The 18,336-nt window shown below is 34.4% G+C and overlaps 1 long non-coding RNA gene across 1 annotated transcript in view; it reads right to left on the minus strand.

The window, feature by feature from the left end:
• The window catches only part of LOC107062479 (uncharacterized), a 12,914-nt gene extending 7,605 nt beyond the window's left edge, over window positions 1-5,309 (minus strand). The window contains exons 1-3 of the long non-coding RNA XR_001474644.1: window positions 5,066-5,309; window positions 1,232-3,629; window positions 208-288 (exon numbers count right to left, since the gene is read on the minus strand). This is a non-coding gene — a long non-coding RNA (uncharacterized lncRNA). The remainder of the gene's footprint in view (window positions 1-207; window positions 289-1,231; window positions 3,630-5,065) is intronic.
• Window positions 5,310-18,336: the final 13,027 nt, after the last annotated feature.

Consider the following 18,336-nt stretch of genomic DNA (forward strand, 5'->3'; position numbering starts at 1 on the left):
ACTCAAAGATTAACATATAATTCAATACAAGAAGTCCCAAATGAAGGAACAACTATAATAAACATGGACGGGAATCAAATTCCCAATATAAGGCTAACAAGATATCAAAATGAGAACTTCAGAATGCTACAATAACGATATTATGCCAGAAACTATAAGGGCTCAAAACAATCACAAAGATTTTCACTGGAAGAGAAACAGACTTACTAGATCGTGCGTGAAAGTTACAATTGGATCTAAATTCTTCTCTCCTCTTTGGCAGTGATATTAATTCTCTGTGAGCTCAACCTGCCGAGAAAGGGAAATACTTAGAAATGATTTCAATTTACAGAGTCACGAAATTCAGTTTTGTTCAATTAAAGATTCAACCCATAACACAATTTAAGATTCAAGATTTAACATAGAAGCACAATTCAAGATCAGACCCAGCTACACATTGAATCTGAAGTCATAAACAATCATTAATTATCATAAGAATGGCTACCCCAATCCAAGATTTCAGACAAGTTGAATTAAAGTTGGAAAAAAAACATCTGGGTTAGGAAACGGCACCCAAAAGAACAAGAAAATTGAGATTATGGATTACTGGAAAAGGGAAAATGGGTGAAGGTAAAAAGCATCAGCTTATCATAAGAATGACATAAAACAAAGAGCAAAGTAAAACTTTATATGTATAACCCCTCAATAGGGAAAGGGCCGTCTTGAACATCCTCGATTTCATCATTTTGGTCTTGAATACCTTCTGATTCTTGTGCTGCTGCTCCATTGCTAATCTTCTTGATGCTACTGGAGAGTAACAGATGATTGAAAGAGATGGAAGAATGGAGGCAAAAGGAAATATTCAAAAGCGCGATGAGCCTCTTTATATATCTCCAACTCTCTTGCCCAATTGACTTTACAGCTTTTTTATCAATATCTACTCTTAAATGTAAAATTCTAAAAAAAACCCATCATTTAAATTTTATATGGATTTTTGAAAGAAAATTGTAGTGAAGGATCAACTATTTATATAAGTTACTACCACGTTATGTTTTGTTAACAGCTACTACCTCCTCTACATTGTTTTTAAATTATTTGGATGAATAAAAGAACAAATGGCCCGTATAAATTAAAGAGATAAGCTTAAGTTCTAGTTCCCTCCGCCTAAAAATTTTTCAAAATGAGAACCTTGTAAATGAAACATGAAATGGTAATAACTGAATGAACATACAATAGACTTGGAGAAAACTACCGTTAGTAATTTAGATTCACCAATTTCCTATACTTCTTTTACAGTAACTCTGATGCTCTCCGAGCTCTCCACTTTCTGTTGATGGCTTTGAGAATTTTTGGCAGTAAGTTCTTGTTCCTTCCTCTCAATGTCGAATTTATTCAACTTTTCTTCAAACTCCTCAATGCATGATTCGAGTTCAGGTTTAGCAAACTTCTTCCCCTAAATGAAGACATTCAAATAGGCAGATAAAGTTCACTTGGTTTCTTCAAGCGCGTTCACGAAGGGTACTTTCCCTGCCAGAAATCTTGACCGCTTTTTGCCACAAGTTCACTTCGTTTCTTCATATATCTCCTAAATCAACTCTCCATTTCATTTTCCTACAAATATGATAAAAACCCACATTAAAAGCACCAATTCTAAACTAAAGCAAGCCAAAATAACTACGAAAAGAGCCTCAAATGAGTGGGAATCCACCACTCATCAACACCCCCGACTTAGAAACTTTGTTTGTTCTCAAGTAAGGAAAATCAAAAACACAAAGGCTCTTATTTGAAAACACACCACAAATCAATTTCCCTTTCTCGATGAAGCACAAAGGTAATGGCTTAGGTTGGTACTAACAAATAGTCCACATGCAAAATCTTCACAAAAGAAATCCTCTCATTCTCATGAAACATTTTCAAAAACCAAGAATCATTCAAGTGACAACAACTCAAACTCAAGAAATGACTCAACTCATTAACACTTTCACATGCTCACTTGACTCAATTAGGAATTTTAAAAATCACCACTTTTTCAACTTACATGCCCTCACAAGAAAGAAGTGTCCCAAAACCACACACATATAAACAAGACAAGAGACAAAGATGCAAAACTCACACTCACGAAGAATCATCTCATGCACACAAATGTCACACCATAGGCTTGCCCATATTTTCAATCAACATTGACCCAACTTTATTTGCTTAGAAATCTCAAAGGACTTTGTTAAGCTTGTAATGTAGGCTTAGAGAAGGTTAGGATATCATTTAGGTATAAGTGACTACACCCTCCTTGAACACTACACAACAACTCATCATTTCCAACTTTCTCCACTTTTCAAACCCATGCACATTCCACACTACTTTTCATTTTTCTTTTCTTACTTCCACTCTAGATGCCCCACATGCAACCATTTTCAACTTTTGGAGAATTCAAGCCTCATTTATTCATTTTATTTCTTTCCTTTTCAAAGTTTTTTCTTTCTTTAAGACTTTTCATCCATCCTTCCATTTCTCTCTTCTTCTTTTTTTTCTTTTTTTTTTCTTTTATATTCAATGAATTTCCCATAACACCCCAACTTAGGCTTTTAGTCTCAACTTTCAGAACCTCAAGTTCAAGGAGGGAAGGGTTCAAAAGAGGGTTACTTTTTCAAAAAGAATAAGGCTTGTAATGTGGTTGCCAAAAAAAGGATCGGGTTCAAAGGGGACAACTAAGGATATATTTAGGAGAAAGGTGGGATTTTTAGGCCAAGTGGACTTCAAGAACATCAAAGAAAGCCTAAGATCATTTCTCCAACCAAGCTCAATCAAGACCAACCGGGCAAGTTCTAGGTGACCAAAGCAAACACAAGGCATTATTCAACAACTCACCACACATGGCCTGCAAATCAATCAAGATGGTTCAAACTCTTACTTCCTTTTCAAAATACAAGTAGCATTTAACATTTTAACCGTTAACGAATCAAAATTCACAAAAAGAGTTGCAAGAGTTGTCAAAAAATCATTCATGACATGCTCAACCTTTTAAAAATGGAGAGGTATGCTCAACACTATTCACATGCATGACTATGCTCTTAGTACCAACCAAGTCAAAACCTTCCCAAAAAGACGACGATTTTGCCCCGAAGAAAGTTGTCAACCAATCCATCATCAGGCAACCTCATGCATCTATTCAGGAACAACTACTCAGACTTCGCCACAATTAATGCCAATCAAACACTCACAAGCAATCGGCGATTTACCCTTAAGAAAGTCATCACTCTCTATCCATCATCGGGCATCGTCAATCCAAATCTTATTATCAAAACAAAAACCAAGAAGCTACAAACTACAAATCAAAAACTAAAATAGACCAATCCAACACAATATCAACAGAAACATCCACAATATCAAATCCCGAGAAGGGCACACCAATCCATAACAAAGAAAGAAAAGTATGCTCGATAAGGGCACAATCACTGTATGCAGAAACAATCAACAAAACGACCACAAGGGAGGCACCCCCAACTGAAAATGAGATTGTGTTCTCACAGTCAAAATATCAAAAGAGAATATGAGGGACTCCCTGAACTGCATCACTATGAGCTCGAGCCGGTAGGAAATGTGAGGTCCTTCTCATCCGAAGCACTGCTACCACATAAGCTCCTAAGCTTTACCTTTATAGATGTTACAGAGGAGAAAACCATCAGAAAACGGGATGAAAAGAAGTCACACTCTGATCAAAGATCCAGCACAAAACAAATAGCACATTAGGTGTGTAATCACATTATTGAGAAAGTTGGATGTGTAGAGGATACAAATGAGTGGGACAAGCTATGATGGATGGCACACGGCTTAGGAAAATTCAATGTTAATAGTTCTTGGGAGATTTTGAGAAATGCAAGTAACAGGAAGAATTCAAGTTCATTTGGGAAAAAGGAATTCCTTTTAAAGTCTCTTTTTTCATATGGAGGTTATGGAAAAAGAAGCTACCAATTGGGGAATTTCTAATACGAATAGCCCTGGTAGATGATGTAAGGTGGTGTTATTGTGAAAAATTAGCCAAACAATCCTACGAGCATCATTTTATTACTTGTCCAGTAGCTACCACTTTGTGAAAAATATTTGCAGCAGCAGCAGGTTTGCGAGGCCCTTTCCCACATCCGAAAGACACCATGTTTAAATGGTGGAATGCTACATGTTTTGTCAAACTCAGACCACTTTTTAATGCTGTCCTTACTTTTATAATGTGGGAAATTTGGAAAAGGAGGAATATGATAAGGCATGGTGGTAAGATGTCTGTGCAAGGTATGATGATGGAGATAAATAGGAACCTTCACTACTTGGCAATTACAAGGTATCCTTGGTTGTGGAACATCCCTGATAGTTTGCCTCTGATAGTGAAATTCTTTGAAGCCTATACCCCATTAATTGAATGTAAAGTGGTGAAGTGGAAACTACCTAACGAAGGTGTCTATAAGTGCAATTCAGATGGAGCTTCAAAAGGAAATCCGGGACCTAGTGCAAGTGCTTTCTGCATTAGAAATGATGCAGGAGAGTTTAAATTTGCTGAAGCTAAAAGCTTGGAAAGTGCTACCAGTTTAGAGGCAGAAGTAGTGGCGTTGAGAAGTGGACTGGAATTTTTGTATTTAAAACAATTTGCTGCCCGTTATCCTTGAAACCGATTCTTTCGCAGTCAAACAGACACTAGTTGGAATATGGGAAGTCCCATGTAACATGGCTTGTGAAATCAAGATGATAAACAGATTAAGGGCTCATAAAGATGTGGAAATCGAGCATACACTAAGGGAGGGCATCATGCTAGCGGATTGAATCGAGCATACACTAAGGGAGGGCATCATGCTAGCGGATTTTTTTTGCTAATCAAGTTTTCTGTTTTGTAGGTAGTCAAAGATTAACATATAATTCAATACAAGAAGTCCAAAATGAAGGAAAAGCTCTAATAAACATGGATCGGAATGAAATTCCCAATATACGGCTAACAGGATGTCAAAATGAGAACTTCAGAATGCTATAATAACGATATTATGCTAGAAACTGTAAGGCCCCCCAACAATCACAGAGATTTTCACTGGAAGAGAAACAGACTTACTAGATCGTGTGTGAAAGTTGCAATTGGATCTGAATTTTTCTCTCCTCTTTGGCAGTGGTATTAGTTCTCTGTGAGCTCAACCTGCCGAGAAAGGGAATTACTCTGAAATGATTTCAATGTACAGCGTCACGAAATTCAGTTTTGTACAATTAAAGATTCAACCAAGAACACAATTTAAGATTCAAGATTTAAGACAGAAGCACAATTCAAGATCAGACCCAGCTACACATTGAATCTGAAGTCATAAGCAATCATTAACTATGGCGATTCCAGACGAGTTGAATTAAGGTTGGAAAAAAAAACATATGGGTTAGGAACGACACCCAAAAGAACAAGAAAATCGAGATTTTGGATTAGAGGAAAAGGGAAAATGGGTGAAGGTAAAAAGCATCAGGTTATCATAAGAATGAAATAAAACAACGAGCAAAGCAAAACTTTATATGTATAACCCCTCAATTTACCTCCATTGCAAATCTTCTTGAAAAGGAAAACGACACCCAAAACCTCCATTGCAAATCTTCTTGAAAAGGAAAACGACACCCAAAACCTCCATTGCAAATCTTCTTGAAAAGGAAAACGACACCCAAAACCTCCATTGCAAATCTTCTTGAAAAGGAAAACGACACCCAAAACCTCCATTGCAAATCTTCTTGAAAAGGAAAACGACACCCAAAACCTCCATTGCAAATCTTCTTGAAAAGGAAAACGACACCCAAAACCTCCATTGCAAATCTTCTTGAAAAGGAAAACGACACCCAAAACCTCCATTGCAAATCTTCTTGAAAAGGAAAACGACACCCAAAACCTCCATTGCAAATCTTCTTGAAAAGGAAAACGACACCCAAAACCTCCATTGCAAATCTTCTTGAAAAGGAAAACGACACCCAAAACCTCCATTGCTTATCTTCTTGATGCTACTGAGAGTAACAGATGATCCAAAGAGATGGAAGAATGGAGGCAAAAGGAAATATTTCAAACGCAAGCGTGATGAGCCGTTACACTTCTGCTCCTCTTCGCTTAATTGACAAAACAAATAAAAACTAAATCCTGCTAAATGGAACTAATAAATAAATAATATACTCAATATTTGTTTATTTTTTTCTACATATATTTTAACACATGCACCAAAATAAATAAATAGTAATAATATAGTGATGATTAGGGTTGGACATTCGGTCGGGTCGGTTTATGATATTCGATTCAGTTTTTTGGTTTTCGATTTGGCTCGATTTTCGCAATTTAAACTCGGTTTTTTTTTTTTCGATTTATGAGATTACATTAGATATGTTGTTATGAACAAATAAACCTCCTTGTAAAATTTCAAATAAGGTGTGATTTGATCTCTGATAGAACATACACAATAATTAGATGATTTTTAAAATTTTAGGACCTCATTACTTGTTATATATCTTTAGATTTAGATGTTATACGCTCACGTTCAGTTAAAACATTTCCAAATAAGCATACAAGGTCTCTGTCTCTGAATGTGAGAGACGAGAGTGGTCGACAAGTGGTGTGTACGAGTCATGACGACAGCGACAGTGATGGCGACGACCTATGGTGTGCATAAGTCATGATAACGACGATGGATAACGAAGATGAGGGGATTGTGGAGAGGTTAATGGTTAGGACTTAGGGATTTCAATTTTAATTTTGGATTAATTTTAATGGGTTGTGGGCAGTAGCCATTTGGGGAGTGGGATGTAGGCGTCCAGGGATCAAGGCATGAGTTCATGTAAGTAAATTACATTTCGATTTTATGGTTTTACCAAATTAAATTATTAAAAACTCAAAAACCGAAAAAACTAAAATTTCAATATTTTAAATCGAAACCGACCAATCAAATTGAAATCGAAATTTAAAAAAATTCAGTTCGATCAATTTTTTCGATTTGAACCGAAATATGTCAAGCCATAGTGATGATGTACAATAACTTATTGTACATGTATTAGTGATGAAAACTTGAATAGATACACAATTATACTAGATGTCGCTCAAAGTGCGTCATCTTGGTTTTTTGTCTCTCGTAGAAAAAGTCTTTAAGACTAGTATTTTTTCTTCAGTATCTCTTTTGAACTTGACAGCAAAACTTACTTTAGCATTTTAACTAAACAGGCATTTAAATACCCCTTAACAACTTTCAAGTTAATTAAATTACACCCTAAGGGGTGACGTGACAGAGTGAGTTGACTCACTCTCCTAAATGCGCGTGAAGATATTTAAAAAAATTAAATTTATAAAATCATATGCATGTCATTTTCTATCGGTCAATATATAATTAGTATTTTAAATATTATTTTATTGATATATTAACTTTTTAAAAAATATGTGAATTTTTTTTATGGTTCTTTATTTTGTTGTCTTCCCCAATATAGCTTCTTCTCCATTGAAGCATCACCGCTTCCTTCATCTTCATCTTCATCTTCAACTTTGTTCACTACTTTCATTTTACCAATCCTTTAGTAATCCATAAAATCCAACACCAATATCTTTTATTGACGTCAATTTCACAAATATAACAATTTACATAAATTTTGAGTGACCTGTTTTTATTTTTATTTTTTAATTTCCACAAGACAAATTCGAGGTGGGGGAGAGGGGAAGGATTCAAAGAAGAAAGAATGGTATTGTAGTAGTTCTTCTCTAAAGTTATTTAAATTTTTTTTTGAATTTTTTGAGTGATCCGTTTTATTTTTTTTAATTCTCACAAGGCAGATCCAAAGAGGGGAAAGGGAGGGAAGGAGAGAGGAGGAATTCGAAGAAGATAATGTTGTATTGTAATGGTTCATCTCTAAAGCTATTTTTTTTAAAAATAAATTGTGAAGAGGCAGAAAAAAGAGCAGTGAAGGGATAGAAATGATGAAGAAGAAATAAGTGAGGGGGAGGGGAAATAAAAATGGGTCTTTGATTTTAGAAAATGTATTTTTAATTATTTAATTAGTGTAACTTAATTTTAAAAAGTGTTAAAGAAAAACATGGTGAATAAACAAAAAGAAATAAATAAAAGTAATGATGTGGTGGTGACATGGCCATGTTGGCGCTTACATGGCTATGATGTGGCAGGTGAGAGTGGTATTATATTCATTTCAAAGTTGTTAAGGGGTATCTAAATGCATGTGTAGTTAAAGTTCTATGGTAAATTTTGTTGCCAAGTTCAAAGGTGATTTGATGTATTTTTTTTCTTTACGTATAGAACAAATATAATTTTGTCCCTCTATACCTCAAATGTTTTTAAACAACCTCCATGTTCAATTGTCTTTCACCATTTTTTCTTCTTTTTTCATTTTTTCATTTTTTTTTCTTTTATTTATAATTTTTTTTTTCTTAACTCTTATTATTTTTTGCTAATGAATTGAAAGTTGAGTAGAAGATCTTCTTTGTGTAATGTAATGATCCTTCTAGTCATTTTGTAAATTTTACTTGCTTTCTATAGCTTACCCCTGCTTTCAACCTTTTTCGTGGATAATTTATAACTTGTGGGAATGAGTGACGTGATTTTTGAAATAATTTTTTTTTAATAAATAGAAGGGAAAAAGAGAATAAATTAAGAGTTCTTTTGTTTTTAATAAATAGAAGGGAAAAAGAGAAAGAGTTCTATATGTTTGTCGTTCTATTTGTCTGCCTGCCTGCCTATCTATCCATCCATCCATCTATCCATCCATCCATCCATCCATCCATTTATTTATATTATATTATATTATATTAAAAGCGGACACATTTTTATATTTAAGGGTTGTGAAATTTCCAAAGAGATAACTTTTTCGATGAGTTGTGACATTTTCAAAGTGTTGTGACTTTTCTACAAAGTTGTGACTTTTTTGAAGGGTTGTGACTTTCCAAAGAGTTGTGAATTTTCGATGAGTTGTGACATTTATTAAGGGTTGTGACTTTTTTTTTTTGATAAGGCACAATAAGCATTTTTCATACACTACCCTTTGTTGGCTATAAAATGAGGGGTTTCCTCAAATTTTTGAACTACAATTTCTTAATGCTTTTCATTGTTCTTCTTCTTCTTAAAACACTTAGTGTAGTATATTTTTTATATCTTATATTATATTTATTTGTTTATATTATATTAAAAGAAGACACCATTTTACGTTGAGTGGTTACGACTTTTCCAAAGACTTGTGACTTTTTCAATGAGTTATGACCTTTTCGAAAGGTTGTAACTTTTATGATAAGAAACAATATGTGCATGCTCCTAATACCTTTTGTTAACTATAAATAGAGGAGTTTCCTCACATTTTTAAATTATAATTTTTTTATGCTTATATTCTTCTCTTCTTAATAAAAACTCAAGTTTGATTTACAGACGTTGACAACTTCAAAGTTCACTGAAACTTGATCACTTCCTAACATGAATGTTAAATTAATATAACACTATGACTAAAAACATCCAATTTAGTATATATTCTATATTTTATATCAATATTTATTTATATTATATTACATTGAAAGTAAGAACTCCAACGAAACAATAATAACTAAGTAATGCACTTTGGAGAAGGGAGGATAAAGTATATTATTTAAGAGGTGTAACACATAGATATTAAGAGTTGCTAGCTAGCTTTCAGTAGTAATCATAAGAAAGTTTACATTCACTATTCATAGGAACTTATACTTTATCATTCATTTTATCTTAATTTTTTTATTTAATAATATTCACATTATTTTTCAAAATTGCGTACATGGTTTGATATTCACGTGCAGTGCACTCGAGTCAAAACTAGTATATACATATATATATATATATATATATAAAGTGCGAGGCTTAGCAATGCAAGAAATTTCTAACAACGTGATGGAACAAATTTCTAACTCCTCCATACATGTGACAAAAAAAACATCAACAAAAATAATTGTTGAAGGAAGAAGTGGAACTCTGTATAAAGTTAAGATCAATGGGGGTGAGTAGAAATAAATGCTTAGTTGTTGACCAAGAAAGAAAGAAATGAGAGTCTTTGGGCATTGCTTAAGCTAAGTCAGACTTGAAAGTTGGGACGAGTGTTATATAACTAGTGATTTACAAGTGTAAAGACCCGTGGGTTCGTTTTGGGAACTAAAGCTTCTTATTCAGTAAAAGACTCTTTCGGTAGGTTCTAAATGGATATAATGGAACTAATTGTTTATTGGAGTAATTTAATTGATGAGTAATATTAAATAAATTTTTTTGTTAATAGTTAATGGGTCAAGTCTAATATTTATTTAATACCTTATACCACTTGACCCATGTAATAACCCGTTACGTCATTTTGAGAACTTGGACTATTTTGACTCTTCCCGTAAAATTTTAGATGAAAATTTTGAACAATTTGGTAACTACGCTTATTTAATTGTCAGAAAATTTTAATAATTAATTTTATTAGAAAGTAATGGGCCAAGTCTGAAATCTATCCTATACCCTTTACCACTTGGCCCATAAAATTAAATTAAGTTAGTGGGTTTTGCCACTTTAAATACCTAATTACTTTATTTGGAAAAGGAAAAGGAAAAGAATTGTGGCAGAAAACTTCCCTTGCAGACGAACGTGAGAAGAAGAGAAAATAAAATTGTACTTCGAACTTCAGGTAAGCAAACAATTAGTGCACATTCTTAATTTTTCTATAGCTTTCTATGTACATGAAATATATGGTGCTCTATTTAAATTGGGTGGACAAGGAATTGAAATTGTTTTCTCTAATTACGCTGCCACTAGTGGAGGAATAAATTGAAGACTTGTGATAGTTGAATGTAAGGGTAATATTTAGGTAATGATAATTTAATAATTAGGATATAATAAGTGAGTGTGGGGCTAATCATTGACAGACAAGGATGTCTGCATAAATGGAACCTGTATATAGTTCCATTAGTTATTACTTTATCTTATTTCGTGGGTAAGGTTACAAGTGAGTAGCTATTGGCTTAAATTTTTTAATTTTCATATAGTTATTACTCTTTGAAGTTTTAATATGTGGATATAGGTAACAAATTTTTGGTGGTATTGTATTATATGAATATCATTAGATTCATGATATTTGGGGCTTAACTCTAGGCTTGAAATTTAACAAATATGCGTTTGACATATCAGTTGACACCAAAATTAGGAGCTTGATTATAGATTAGTGTAGGTTTGGGTCTAGGCTGGACATATATTAATATAGGTGTCTACAGACTCGTTTGTTTAAGAATATTTCATATTTGATAGATTGGGAACATTTAGAAGCTTTGCGAAAGGGAAAGGAAAAATCTAAAGGATTCGTGGCATATGTTCGGCATTCAAGGTATGTTAAGACTTTCAGACTTCGTTGAAGGACATTTTTCTAATTAAAGATTAAAAATGAAATAGACTATGGGTAAGGGCGAAAGATGGGGGTCTCTTACCAATGGTGTGACGGGCATTGGTACGAGTACCGGTGTTATAAAGGGAAGCTTATTACTATAGAATGTGGATTGTAATTCGAGAATGCCAAAGCACATGGGCATTAGCTGATGTATTGTTGATTTCTTCTGTGTGATTGTGTTTTTTTTTGGACCCGTAAATTTGTTATAACTGAGGTGATTACATATCATATTGATATTTGATTAATTGAGATGCATCATCATCTCTTTCATTGATATTATATTGTGCACATGCATTGACATGAGACTGAGTATAAGTTAGGCACATGGAGATCATCCGTGTCGGGGATTGTGAGATGTTAATATTAAAATTTGAGCACGTGGAGATCGTCCATTCGAAAATTGTTTGATTTTATGATAGACACGTGGAGATCATTTGTATCGGTATATGGAACTCGCTAGTCCCTCATTAGTCATAAACTGCCGATGTATTTCTGAGGATATCATGTATATACGGTTGACCCTCTTCTTCTGTAACGACTCGTAAAACGAATAAGTGAAACTAGAGCCTAACTTGTGTGTGTTGGAGTTTCGTGTGAGGTTTGAGGGTGTATAATGTTGTCCCGAGCCATGGTTGAGGGTTTTGGGTGTTAAACGTCAAGGTACGACTCCCCAAGGACCACCCTAGGGGTCCTTAAGGAGGACCCTTAGCCTAACCCCCAAGACCCCAAGGAAACTTGAAGGTTGCCAAAAGTATGGTGACCTACGGAGGGGGACCACGCCCCGTAGGTCCAACCACGACTCTTGGACCTGTTTTGTAGGTCATGGCCCCCAAAACCAAGCCTTAGCCACAAACCACGACTGACCAGGATGGGGTGTGACCCAATCCACGGTCCGTGGTTTGGTGTCGTGAGTCCCCACCTGGTTTGTTGTCTTGGTTCGGCCAAGGCAATGGTGGTTTGGTAAATTCCTCCCTTGGTTAGTTTAGTTCATGGACGGTTATTTTAGGTTAATTAAAGTATTTTAAGAGTATTACAAGTATTAAACTCTATTTTTCAACTCATTATTCAAAATCACAAAATAGAACCCACCTCTCTTCTCAAAAGTTCTCTCTATAGAAACCTCCATTGGAGGTGAAGACTTCAAGCTTCCAAGGTCAAATCTTCAAATTTTTCAAGGAATGTTCATGGATTTCTTCCATAAAAGGTATGGTGGTCTTCATCCTTGACTTAGTTTCTTTCAAGGAGCCAATTTTAAAAGTGATTTCAAATCTCCAATGTTTACCCAAAAACCCTAAATTTCAATCTATGCATGGGTTCGATTCTAAACGTTTTCCAAAGGCTTTATTGCATTGATTTATGAATGGATTGTGGATTTAAAGATTAATTAAGATGATTTCTACCTAGAACCCATGTTTTCCCCCAAATTCCTATGTTGTGATTTGTGATTGGGAATTGATTGATTATGAAGTATGTGAATTGTTTATGTGTTTATGGATATAGAATGTTGAAATTATGTTATTGATCTTGCCTAATTGCATTGATCTAAGGTGTGTGGGTGAATGTGATCCATGTCCTTGAAAGGCAAGGTATGAAGGTTAAGGTATGAATATGATGTGAAGGATATGTATGTGAATTCAATGATAGTATGATGATCATGTTTAGAATGCAATTGTGTTATGATTGAAGGCTTATTCTCAATTGACACTCATGAATGATGATGATAGAATGTGAAGAGTTTCTTCAATGTATTGTTGGATCTTGAATTGGTAGGCTTAAGACATCCCTTTTCTTGTATTGATGAATGTGTCTTTGACTTAATGAATATGAATCGATAGGCTTATGTCATTCCTTTCATAAATGATCTAATATAATGACGACTCTTGAATCGATAGGCTTATATCATTCCTTTCCTAATGAGTTAATGAACTAATAATGTACCTTGAATTGATAGGCTTATGGCATTCCTTTCATGTTTATACCAAATGTAATGATGAACCATGAATCGATAGGCTTATGTCGTTCTTTTCATGAGGATTCAAATGAGCTATTCTAATAATGAACCATGAATCGATAGGTTTATGGCATTCCTTTCATGTGTAATAATGTACTTTGGGTCGATAAGCTTATGTCATTCCTCTCAAGTACAATAATGTAATGTAAATGAAATACTCTATGGGAATGTAGGCTAAGCACAGAGTGGATATGGTAAGATGGAAACTCTCCCAATGTAAGGCTAGGGTTCCAATGAACATCTTCCTATCCCATAAACTATGTGCCCACATAGGTCCTAGCTAGTGGATCCACTTAAGTTAAATATTACCGGTTTATATTAGGCAAGTAGACCACCTTATTACGGTGTGGGGTTATATGACACTGGATTCCATGTCAAGCTCACATGGTCTATGTCGGTTAAACGCTTATTCCCATCATGTGAGATGTGCATTATGGTTTCTTGATGAGGTCTATGAAGTGTGGGTGGTAGTATGGGATGCCATCTATGCATTGCACAAGTAGGCTTTGAGAGGGTCATAGTGAGTTCTCTAAGTCTTAATGGCTAATGTATGAATGTGTCCTAAATGAAGCAAATGAAAAATGTTGACTCATATATGCTTAAATGTAAAGATGCATACTATACTTGGATTGTATTATGAGTTACTTCCTTGTTATGACTTATTGTATATGAATGTGCCTTGCCTATGGTGACTTTAAAGGAGTACTTAGTGTGAGTAGTAGTATGGGATGCTACTTGCACATTGCACAAGTATGACTTAGAGTTGTCTTAGGTGATAGTCCTTATGTGATGATATGACTTATGTAATGTTTATACCTCTTATGTATGAGTATTGTATGAAGATGGAAATGTTGAATGGTAAGTTCACTTTTGGTGACTTTAATGTGGTACTTTAGTGTGGATAGTGGTATGGGACGCTATCCATACATTGCACAAGGTATAGCATGAGGGTTACTCGAGGTGAAGGCTTAATGTGAAGGTAATGGGTTATATGTTGATTATATCTCTATTGTGAGAAATGACTTGTATGTTGGTTATGTTTGAATATTTCACCTCTTATGCTTATGTTCATGAAGTTTTATGAAAATGGCATGAAAACATGACTTTCAAATAAAATGTCCGTTTTAAACATGGTTTTTGCATGGCTATCATACTTAGTACTTAATTGTGCTAACCCATTCTTCTCCATGTTTTACTACAAGTGTAGGTTCCGGCAAGTGAGTTGCTTTCTCTCTAGATCAAGGACTTGGATTTGAGATTCTCCAAGACTTAGTGGTATGTCCTTATAGATCGAGGACAAGTACTTGATGTTTCCATTTCTTTCATGTAAAAAACTATTGTTAGACTTTTCGATTGTAAAGGGCCGTGACCCTACTTATGTTTAGGATGTTGTTTTTAGATGGCCATGTGAGACAATAGACTTCTGCTGTGTTTTTCAAAGTGTTTTAAATGAGTATTTTGATTGTATGATTTTAAATAAAGTTTTAATTCCGTACTATTTTTTATTATCGAATGCAATGAAATGCTATGAGGCTTGTATGAGACCCCTTCGGGGTCGAGTACGCTGTGTCGCATCTAGGGGCTAGCCTTGGGTCGTGAAAAACATTGTTTTAGAGCATAAGATTTTGGAAATGGTTTTTAGGGTTGATGTCTCACAAGCCACGTCTAGTAGAGTCTTGTTCATCAGTGTGAGTCGTGACACATCTATGAGTGAGAGGCTATAGGGCGTTAGGAAGTTACACTTCTTTCATTATTCTTGAAGTCGTGCCATAGAGTTTAACTCTAGAATGTCTTTCTCTTATTCCTTATCCGATGGTCTTTAGGGTATGACCATTTGAAAAGGCTTATGCTAGAAGGAGTGAGGGAGAAGGTTGGTTGTGATGCCAATTATGGCTATGTGACTTGTTAGATTTTGAGGTGATAGATTGTAATGTTGTCCTTAGTATGAATGGGTTGCTTTATGGTTATGCATAGATGATGGTAGAACCCATCTTAGTTATGATGAGTTTTGAGGTATGTTGAAAGATTTGATGAATGAGGTGCCTTAGAAATGTTTTGATGGGATGAGTGAGTAGACTTCTCTAAGAAGGGTAGAAGTTTAACTCACCTTGGTTTAGAATCATCTTGTGTGATGAGTGTGAAGGTTTGGTGATGACTTTCTCCGACCTTAGAATGGAAAGAAGTGAAGTTTAAAAGAGCTTGTTTAGGCTTACTCCCAAGTGGGGGATAATGGGCATAAATGGTAAGGTCATTGAGTGTCTTTGATGTTCATGAGTTAAGATTGCTTGATATTCTCACCTTAAGAGGTGTAGTGAGTTTGAGGAGTTTATACCCGATGTGGTAGACTCATATGAGACCTTGATTGGTGTTGGTAAGGTTGTTTGTGAGCAAGAGTTGCTTAATGAAGACCTTCCTAGTTTAAAGGCACTGATAAGTGATAGTTCCTTAAAGATTGTGAATGTTGTGTTGAGGTTCCTATGTTGTTTTCATGTTAGCCTTAGTTGGGTTTTCCCCTAAGTGGGGGATATTATGTTGAATAGTAAGGTTGTTGAGAGTTTTGATATCCTTATCTCTTTCCTAAATGCGCATGAAGATATTAAAAAAAATTAAATTTATAAAATCATACACATGTCATTTTCTATAGGTCAAGATATAATTAGTATTTTAAATATTATTTTATTGATATATTAACTTTTTAAAAAATATGTGAATTTTTTTTATGGCACAAAAAATTAATTTTTTTTTCTTTATTTTGTTGTCTTCCCCAATAAAGCTTCTTCTCCATTGAAGCATCACCGCTTCCTTCATCTTCATCTTCATCTTCAACTTTGTTCACTACTTCCATTTTACCAATCCTTTAGTAATCCATAAAATCCAACACCAATATCTTTTATTGACGTCAATTTCACAAATATAACAATTTACATAAATTTTGAATGACCTGTTTTTATTTTTATTTTTAATTTCCACAAGACAAATTCGAGGTGGGGGAGAGGGGAGGGATTCGAAGAAGAAAATATGGTATTGTAGTAGTTCTTCTCTAAAGTTTTTTTTTTTTTTAATTTTTTGAGTGATCCATTTATATTTTTTTAGTTCTCACAAGGCAGGTCAAAAGAGGGGAAAGGGAGGAGAGGAGAGAGGAGGAATTCGAAGAACTTAATGTTGTATTGTAATGGTTCTTCTCTAAAGCTATATTTTTTTTAAAATAAATTGCGAAGAGGCAGAAAAAAGAGCAGTGAAGGGATAGAAATGATGAAGAAGAAAGAAGTGAGGGGGAGGGGAAATAAAAATGGGTCTTTGATTTTAGAAAATGTATTTTTAATTAATTAATTAGTGTAACGTAATTTTAAAAAGTGTTAAAGAAAAAAATGATGAATATACAAAAAGAAATAAATAAAAGTAATTAAGTGGTGGTGACATGGCTATGTTGTGGCGCTTACATGGCTATGATGTGGCAGGTGAGAGTGGTATTATATTCATTTCAAAGTTGATAAGGGGTATCTAAATGCATGTGTAGTTAAAGTTCTAAGGTAAATTTTGTTGCCAAGTTTAAAGGTGATTTGATGTATTTTTTTCTTTATGTATAGAACAAATATAATTTTGTCCCTCTATACCTCAAATGTTTTTAAACAACTTCCATGTTCATTAATTATCTTTCACCATTTTTTCTTCTTTTTTAAGTTTTTTTATTTTTCTTTTATTTACAATTTTTTCCTTTTTTTTTTCTCAACTCTTATTATTTTTTGCTAATTAATTGAAAGTTGAGTAGAAGATCTTCTGTAACATCTCGCAAATTGAAATAGCTAGGAAGAAGCTAAGAACTGGAAATAGTCATTTTTGGAAGTAATGAAAAATCTGGAAAATTGTTTAAGTTAGGAAAACTGAATTTTTGGTCAACTTCAAACGACCATAACTCGTAGCTCAGGATGAGTTAGGTGTAGATCTAGATATGGTTAGAAGGCTCTTGGAATGATCTTTCCAACGCCGCCAAGTTTGCATGATTCCGAGTTTGTATGAGTAAGTTAATCCCTTTGGAAGTAGGGCTATTGAATTAAGGAAATGTCCAATCCGGATTTTTAAAGGTTATTTTAGTCTTTTCATGGCCCTATTATTTTAATCCATTTTTAGGAGTTTAATATGGGTCAAATCAGATTTTAGTCAGTTTTAGAATGTGGAATTTCACGCTAGGGCTAAGGAGAAGAGAAAAGAAGGAGGAAGGGCAAGATTCTTCAAGATCGATCAAGATAGTTGGGATTTTCGCCAAGGGTTTATTCCTACCAGGTATGTGAGGCTTCCATAACGTTGGGATTTATTTATTTCAGTTGGATTCGTCCTAAAGGAGTTTGAATATTGATGATCTTGATACCTATTCTTGAATTCATATATTGTTCTTGAATTTGACTGAGTTGGGAAGTTTCTGAAATTGTTACGTCGTATTATAGAGTCGTTTCGAGTTAGGTTCTTAGGTACATTTGTTGGGTATATGTATCTAAAAGTAATTTTAAAAAAAAGAACCGAGTTTGGGTGAATTGGGGCTAGAAAACGAAGAAGAAATTTCGTCGAACAAAATCGAGCAGTGGTGGCGCATCGCGGAGCTGGTTCCCAGAATTGGGAATTTTCGTTTCGCGTCGCAGAGCCGTCACAGAGTCTTCTGCCTCAAAAGTCGTTTTCGAAACTAAATTTTAAAAGCTGCTTAAAGTTGAAAGTTAAGTGCTAAGTTGAAGAAAAAAGGATTAATATTTAATTTTGGTCTTTTCTCACGTTTGGCCATCATATATCATTCCTAAACATCATGAGATCTTTCCAATCACAAATACAATTCCTTGAATCCATAATTCAATTCAAGGACCAGTTAAGAGTTAAGTCAAGAGCAGTTAAGATCAAAGTCGAGAGTCAAGTTAATGGAAGTCCTTCAAAGTTTTCAAAAGTCTTTTATAAAT

The sequence above is a fragment of the Solanum tuberosum genome, unplaced genomic scaffold (genome assembly GCF_000226075.1).
Source record: "Solanum tuberosum cultivar DM 1-3 516 R44 unplaced genomic scaffold, SolTub_3.0 scf00231, whole genome shotgun sequence".
In the NCBI taxonomy this organism is placed as follows: Eukaryota; Viridiplantae; Streptophyta; class Magnoliopsida; order Solanales; family Solanaceae; genus Solanum; species Solanum tuberosum.